The sequence below is a fragment of the Amblyomma mixtum genome, chromosome 4, assembly GCF_055824585.1.
Source record: "Amblyomma mixtum isolate Tamu chromosome 4, ASM5582458v1, whole genome shotgun sequence".
In the NCBI taxonomy this organism is placed as follows: domain Eukaryota; kingdom Metazoa; phylum Arthropoda; class Arachnida; order Ixodida; family Ixodidae; genus Amblyomma; species Amblyomma mixtum.
The window spans coordinates 71,074,793-71,082,595 of NC_143015.1; the positions used below are offsets into that span (position 1 = coordinate 71,074,793).

A 7,803-nucleotide genomic window follows, 5' to 3' on the forward strand; every position below is an offset into this window, starting at 1 on the left:
CTCATTCATTTCTGTGAAATCATACAGTCATCATAGAGATATCATAGAATATCATAGTCTATGCAATTCGTATGATATTCTATGATATCTCAATGATGACTGTATGATTTCACAGAAATGAATGACATTTGAATGATAATTTTATGTGATTTGTATGAGAACTCTATGACATTTATATGATAAACTGTATGAGTTTATTGCCTCATAAAACTTTTTTCAGTAGGGTTGTCTAGGCGAAGTTCCGTCGTTCCCAGTCACTTCGTTCTGGCATGTCGACACGTGCGGTACTCTAAATTATTTCGCATTGCCGCCCGTAAGGAGACACAGGTGCACCCATTTAATTTTTACCAATTGCCATGGGATCCACTCCCCGACGAAAATAATCCTCCTCTAAGAGATCCAGGCGCTTGAGACGTGGAACTGCAGTACGAAGATTCATAATCTGCTCCACGGTCGGCTCTTGCTCGCTGGTCTCCGTATGCGACTGGCTGCTCGCAACTAAACCGGTGCAGAACGCTGTTAGGGCCAGGGCAGTGCGCTTGTAAAATTCGTTATCATCGCCGTCTCTTCGTCCCAGACGCAGCCAGGCGTTTTCAAAGATGCGCTCATTGTTTAGAATTGGGCTACCCGCAATGCCCTTGAAAGGAAACTGGCTCACAAATTTTGTCAGGTGAAGGCGCTTGTCTTTTACGTGAAAAAAGTCGTAGGCAAAGTTGTGCCTCGGTGTACCCATGCTCGTACCACGGCCGCTCGCTTAGCGCTTTGTATCTAGCGGCCGTGCTTGTACACACGTCTGTGGCGTCGTCTCCGTACTCTTCATCCGTGCGCGGTGCTATTTTTAGGCCCCAGTAAAGCTTCGCGAGCGTGCGCCTTGGTCAGTCGGCTGAACGGACGATGCCTTCATGGGAATAGGGGGCTTTAAAATAGGATGACGCTATCGGTTAGGGCCATAGGGAAAAAGCGGGGGGGGGGGGGGGGGGGGGACAACACCGCCCCTGTCCGATTATTGTCCTGCGCCTGCGCACTGGTACCCTGCTATTCCCTTATGCCCCTAACCGATAGCGTCATCCTATTCTAAAAGTGTCTATTAAGGCGAAAGCCTTTAATGGCTCATCGTTGTTGAAAGAAGGTTGTCAGCAGAAGCTTGTCAGCACAGGTGGCACGCTTTTGTCGAATGTCCACCGAGATATGAGACACAGTTACTGAGTAGTTTCCTCTCCTGAAGGAAGGGAAGGGAAAACTTTATTTACACTTAGTAAGGCTGAGATCTGGGCGATTTGGTATGCTGGTCTTGTTGTTGTCCCGCCTTTTTTGCGCTGTTCACCAGTATGAATTTATTTACACTAATGGTTTTTCCTGCGATTTGGGGGCATCTTCAGAGACGTCTTGGTTCTACCCACAGGAGGCTTCTCTGTCGAAGTCGTCCGCCTCTAATCAGTGGTCGGTTGCCCTAAGTCCAGGGCTCCGCTGGCCACTGCCGCCCGTTGAGCTCGCTGTACCAGACCTTGTTGGTCTTCGCAGCGGTCGCTGGACAGTTCATTACGGCCCCTCTTTCTTCTTTCACTCCCACTTCCTCCCTTCCTGTACGGTGCGGTTCGGGTGTCCACCGAGATGACAGAGAGTTATTGCGCCATTTCCTTTCATCAAAAAGCGTTGCGCTCAAAGGGCACGGCACCGGGCCGAACGGGTGGTGGTGTCCTGTGGACTCCCTGGCAGCGCTACAACACGCTGTCGCGTTCACCCCTAATGGCGAAGCTTAAGCGTCGTTAATTAGCAGTTAATTAGTGTGTATTCATTAATCAGTAATTAATGATTAATTAGTAATGTGTAATAACTCAGTAATTAGTACTCAATTATGTGTGATGTCATCCAGTGGCGATGTCACCAGTGCCACAGAGGCAGTCAAAGTGGTGCGGAAAATGCTTTCGCCTCTACGCACTTTAGACAAACTGCCGCCTGAATTTTTTGCCACGGCAGCCTGCGTCACTCTGCACATGCGTGTGTTTATGTGCGTGCTGAGCCCTATGCACGCTAGACAATTAACATGCAGAACTGACGGGTTGCTAACGAGCCCGTCTTCCGCGGGGCGCTACCTTTACGAAGCTTTTCAGTCCCTTTGTGCGCCGGAAGGTTCTCGAAACTTGCTTTGAGCTTGTAAAGGTAGCGAAGATCAACCGGCAGGCGCGACACATGCTCGTCAAAACGCCCGCGAATGTTTTCTTCGTTAGTGACTGCGACATTGCAACTAGCGTGGAAAGCACAAGGACACCGACAAAAAGGAACCGACGGGACAGCACGCTAGACTTCAACTGACGTTTTAATGCACACATAACAGATTTTTACACTTCTATTCAGCGCATGCTCAGGAGACTGTACCCCCGCCCCCTTCTCTTTATCACGAAGCAGGTTATCATAACAAAGTGTAAACATTTAAACCAAATTGACGCGCAAGTTTTTTGACAAATACATTATCTCTTTTTTCGTGAGGGCTACTGAGGGTGCGCTCACGCACTTGTCCCCTGCCTTATCAATGCAAAAAGCTTCAAATATCTCCCTATCACCCTGCCTATGAAGCCGCCTCAGCACTCTCGTGTCGCTAAAGAGTGGAACGCATTTTTCTTCATTACCGCCTGTTGTTTTTACTATGCATTTGCGGCAATGTGCGGCCAAATGGCCCCCCGCCATCAGAGCTGCGACTGTAGTCCGGTGTTTTCGTAGCCTTTCGTTCAGGCACTGGCCTGTTTGGCCAATATAACATTTACCACAGGTCAGTGGGATAAGATACACTACACCGATGGTGCAGTTCACAAACCGCAAGGCGTGTTTTGTTGCGCAGGTTTTTGCCTGGTAAGCATTGTTGACCATTCGGCACATCCTAGACAGCTTTTGTGGGGCTGTCAAAACGACAGGGATGCCGCACTTTCCCGCGGCCTTTTTGAGGCGATGGGACAAGTTGTGCATGTAGGGCACAGGCACCGGACGTCCCCCCAGGCTGTCATTGCAGCAGCCTGCTGTCTTGCGACCCTGTCGGAGCTTTTTAATAAGGCTCTCAGCGACAGACGCGAGTATGCTGTCAGGGAAGCCAGCACTACGCAGACGGAGGACCTGCTGCTCAACACTCACATTCACTTTGTGTTCACAAGACTTCTGAAGAGCGGCTCTTAGGCAGTTCAGTGCTATCCCTCTTTTTACGGTTCTCGAATGGGCCGAATTATAGCTAAGAACAGGCTTTTTTGAACGAGGGAAGTATGTCCAGCATAGTGAGCTACTACTAAAGCTAATGCTGAGGTCAAGGTAACGTAAGCAACCCTCATCAGGAACCTCATGAGTAAAACTCAGACCCTTACCACATTCTTGGAAAACACTAAAAACACTCTGCACAATGTCATCTCTTCCATCAGGCGTCACACTTTTTAAAACAACAAGATAATCTTCAACATATCTAAATATTTTGGCAACAAAAGTCTTGTCCAGACGCGAAAAAATTTCTTTGTCAATAGACGCTTGTTTTTAAGCGACTTGTTTTTAGCGTCTATTGACAAAGAAATTTTTTCGCGTCTGGACAAGACTTTTGTTGCCAAAATATTTAGATATGTTGATGATTATCTTGTTGTTTTAAAAAGTGTGACGCCTGATGGAAGAGATGACATTGTGCAGAGTGTTTTTAGTGTTTTCCAAGAATGTGGTAAGGGTCTGAGTTTTACTCGTGAGGTTCCTGATGAGGGTTGCTTACGTTACCTTGACCTCAGCATTAGCTTTAGTAGTAGCTCACTATGCTGGACATACTTCCCTCGTTCAAAAAAGCCTGTTCTTAGCTATAATTCGGCCCATTCGAGAACCGTAAAAAGAGGGATAGCACTGAACTGCCTAAGAGCCGCTCTTCAGAAGTCTTGTGAACACAAAGTGAATGTGAGTGTTGAGAAGCAGGTCCTCCGTCTGCGTAGCGCTGGCTTCCCTGACAGCATACTCGCGTCTGTCGCTGAGAGCCTTATTAAAGAGCTCCGACAGGGTCGCAAGACAGCAGGCTGCTGCAATGACAGCCTGGGGGGACGTCCGGTGCCTGTGCCCTACATGCACAACTTGTCCCATCGCCTCAAAAAGGCCGCGGGAAAGTGCGGCATCCCTGTCGTTTTGACAGCCCCACAAAAGCTGTCTAGGATGTGCCGAATGGTCAACAATGCTTACCAGGCAAAAACCTGCGCAACAAAACACGCCACGCGGTTTGTGAACTGCACCATCGGTGTAGTGTATCTTATCCCACTGACCTGTGGTAAATGTTATATTGGCCAAACAGGCCAGTGCCTGAACGAAAGGCTACGAAAACACCGGACTAAAGTCGCAGCTCTGATTGCGGGGGGCCATTTGGCCGCACATTGCCGCAAATGCATAGTAAAAACAACAGGCGGTAATGAAGAAAAATGCGTTCCACTCTTTAGCGACACGAGAGTGCTGAGGCGGCTTCATAAGCAGGGTGATAGAGAGATATTTGAAGCTTTTTGCATTGATAAGGCAGGGGACAAGTGCGTGAGCACACCCTCAGTAGCCCTCACGAAAAAAGAGATAATGTATTTGTCAAAAAACGTGCGCGTCAATTTGGTTTAAATGTTTACACTTTGTTATGATAACCTGCTTCGTGATAAAGAGAAGGGGGCGGGGGTACAGTCTCCTGAGCATGCGCTGAATAGAAGTGTAAAAATCTGTTATGTGTGCATTAAAACGTCAGTTGAAGTCTAGCGTGCTGTCCCGTCGGTTCCTTTTTGTCGGTGTCCTTGTGCTTTCCACGCTATTTGCAATGTCGCAGTCACTAACGAATTCACACCAGCTAGCCCAACTGTCTTCCATGATCATGTTTTCTTCGTGTCGTACTTGAGCTGCGTCTTTAGCATGTCCTATCCCCAGGTGGGGAGTATTAAGGCGAAAGCCTTCAATGCCTCATACTGTCGTTAGCAGCCGTGTCAGCAGCCATGTCGGCCGCCATTTCGGAAAATTTGTCCGCGTTTTGGCGTCACTACTTAAAAAGAAACTGCGTCGACGCTGGGAACCGAACCAGGGCCTTTGGCATTTGAAGCGGAGACGCTACCACTCCGCCACGAATGCTCAAGGTTTAAGCATGAATAAAGGCGCACCTAGTGAATGCATGGGTTTCATAAATAAAATGAAAGGACTAAAAACAAAATAAGAAAATAAAAATAAAAAACAATAAAATAACAAAAACAAAAATAAAATGAGAAACAATATGAGAATAAAAAATAAAGAAATAAAAAATCAAACATGAAAAATAAATAACAAACTGTGTGCCAGGAAACGCTTTCGCCTTGCAGCCCTTTAGAGAGCCAAAGTGCCCCCTGAATTCATTTACTTTCATGATACACCGTGACCACCCCATGGTCTCTAGTTACCCGCAAATTTTTTTTTTTTTTACGAGCTAGGTGTAATTACTACCATTACTTCTGATTCCCGCTGCTTTTGCTGTGGAAGTGGGTACCAAGTGGGAGGTGTCGTCTCCTCCCATTTCGGAGGTGGGGGAGTCCGGTAGCTGCCGAATAGTTGACGCATTAATTGCGAGTGCGGTATTCGGGGTTGTTTGCTAGCCGGTTACCGCTGCCGCGCATAGTCCTTGAAGAATGCTTGGGTAGATGCCCTGTCCTCCGCAAATATATCCTCGTGGCTGTGAACGCAGCTGCAACCTTGGTTGTTCTGTTGCGAAATGCGGTCGTCCTCATCTACTGGCTCCCCGTCAGCGATGGGATTTCCTGGTCCCAGGTGGCAATGACCTGGGAAGAGAAAACGCATTCCTAATATGCGTTAGAAGACACACACGGCAGCATCTAGCCGCAGGCTATATTTATTTATTTATTTATTTTCAATACTGCAGGCCCCTTTACGGGGCCCTAGCAGGTGGGCATACACAACAGTTACACTGAGGCAAGAACTACATCACACAACACAAGGAAATTTCAAAATGCGGCAAGAACACATGCAAAGATAAATCTGGTAGAACAGTGGTTCATTTGCCTACCTGAGGACAAACTATGTATAATAGGCTCTAGACGAGGTTACCATATGAAGTGATCAAACACGGCTAACAGTGAACAACATGCACGTAGAAGCGAAAACAAAAAATGAAAGAATAAACCTTGGCGCTCAAGACAAGATACGTATATGATGGAAACAATAATAATACTGAAGGATAGCGGACAATCGAACCCAGGAAGACAAACTATAACTACGCAAGGGGTGATGCACTGATTAACACGACGAGAAGGAACGGAAGTGAATCGGATTATGAATACTCAGAGGCCCATGTGAGGGAAAACGCTGCAATGTCGCGTTCTGCAGTGTCTAAAACAAAAGTAACGACTTTGTTGATTGTTAAACATTTTATTCATCGGAAAGAACTTGGTGTTAAGAGGTCGCAATGAGGGGTCGAGAGTACATCGTCCTCGACGACTTTGTCAGCCAACTCAATCGCCAGAACTTGCGTTCTGGGGTCAGAGCCAGCCAGCACGGTCTCTCACCGCTAGAGAGTAATAGCGGTAATTAGATTACACTGAGGTGGCTCTATTTTGCAATCCCATGGGATGTGATCGTAGTTGGTTCACTGGCTGCAGTGTTTACAGTTCGGGTTGTATAGATCTTGATAAATGTACGCCAAGTGAGATGGGGTACGTATCGACCTCGTCTGTAGACGACGCCACGTAACACAATGTTCTTTAGTCAGGCTTCTGTAAGGAGGGGGAAAGTTCTTCTCTGTAGATAAAAATGTTTATTTAGATCATGATATGTGATCATAGTCTTTTGTGAAATTCAGTGCTTGCTCCAAAGCTCTGCCTTGGAATTACCGCTCTCCAAGATGGTCCGAACGGACCCGACGAAAACACTGTTAGCAATTGAGAAGACAGAGAGGAAGATCTGGACAGCACGAGGAAGAACCTGTGTTGCGAAGCCTTTTGATGTCCTAAACCAGCCCGTCAAATAATAGAAGGTGAACAGTTGGAAGCGCAGGAGGTTTTTTGCGCTCTTTCCGGTTAGGTGGAATCACTAATTGCTGTACACATTGTTGCGATAGAGAGAGCTCTGTTGTTTTGAACCTACAATCGCGTCACTCAGGGGGTTGGGGATCGGGGGTGTTGGTGGGAAAGGGAGGAGGGGGGGGGGGGGTCTTGATTTCTATGCACTCTGCCAAGACGTGCGGCAGGGTGTCCTTTTCTGTTTTCTTCCTTTCTTTCTTTCTTTTTATTTGTTGCTTAGACATTTGCATAAGAAGAGGCTGAGGCTAAAGGCACAATGTTGTCTGACAGGGCCTCAGCCCCCTACTGCATGACTCTACGCTCTGTCTTGCAAAAATGACAGAGCGTATCGTGTTCCGCAGTGTACATACCGATTCAGCTCGCACTGACGGACAGGGGCGAGTAGCTGCTGGGAACATATGGGTCCCGTAACTAGGGAACCACCCCGCCTGGTGCCTGAGTGCTCCACCGATTTATTTTGGGCCCAATAAATGTTGATGCGTCATCATACAATCGCGTCGAATATTGGGCGAATGGAGTAATACCGCAAATGCATCCGACATAGACGAATTGAAGACCAGCAGCTGCAGCGCCCAAGGAGAAAAATTTGCGGAGAATGTAGGAAACTCAGAACAACCGCGTAAGGTGAAGACAGGCTGTAAAGCTAAGATTTTTTAGAGGGTTGTTATAGCTCGGGTAGCGTGACCAGTTGTTACGGGTCTGGTAGGAGCATCCTTGGGGGCTCGTACAGGATGAGGGAACGATCTGAAGCTTCGAAGGTTGGGGTTACGAA

At 47.4% G+C, this 7,803-nt stretch overlaps 1 pseudogene; it reads right to left on the reverse strand.

Annotated features, from left to right (window-relative positions):
• Nucleotides 1–337: 337 nt before the first annotated feature.
• LOC149346898 (uncharacterized) lies at nucleotides 338–904 on the reverse strand (annotated as a pseudogene).
• Between the last annotated feature and the right edge of the window lie 6,899 nt (nucleotides 905–7,803).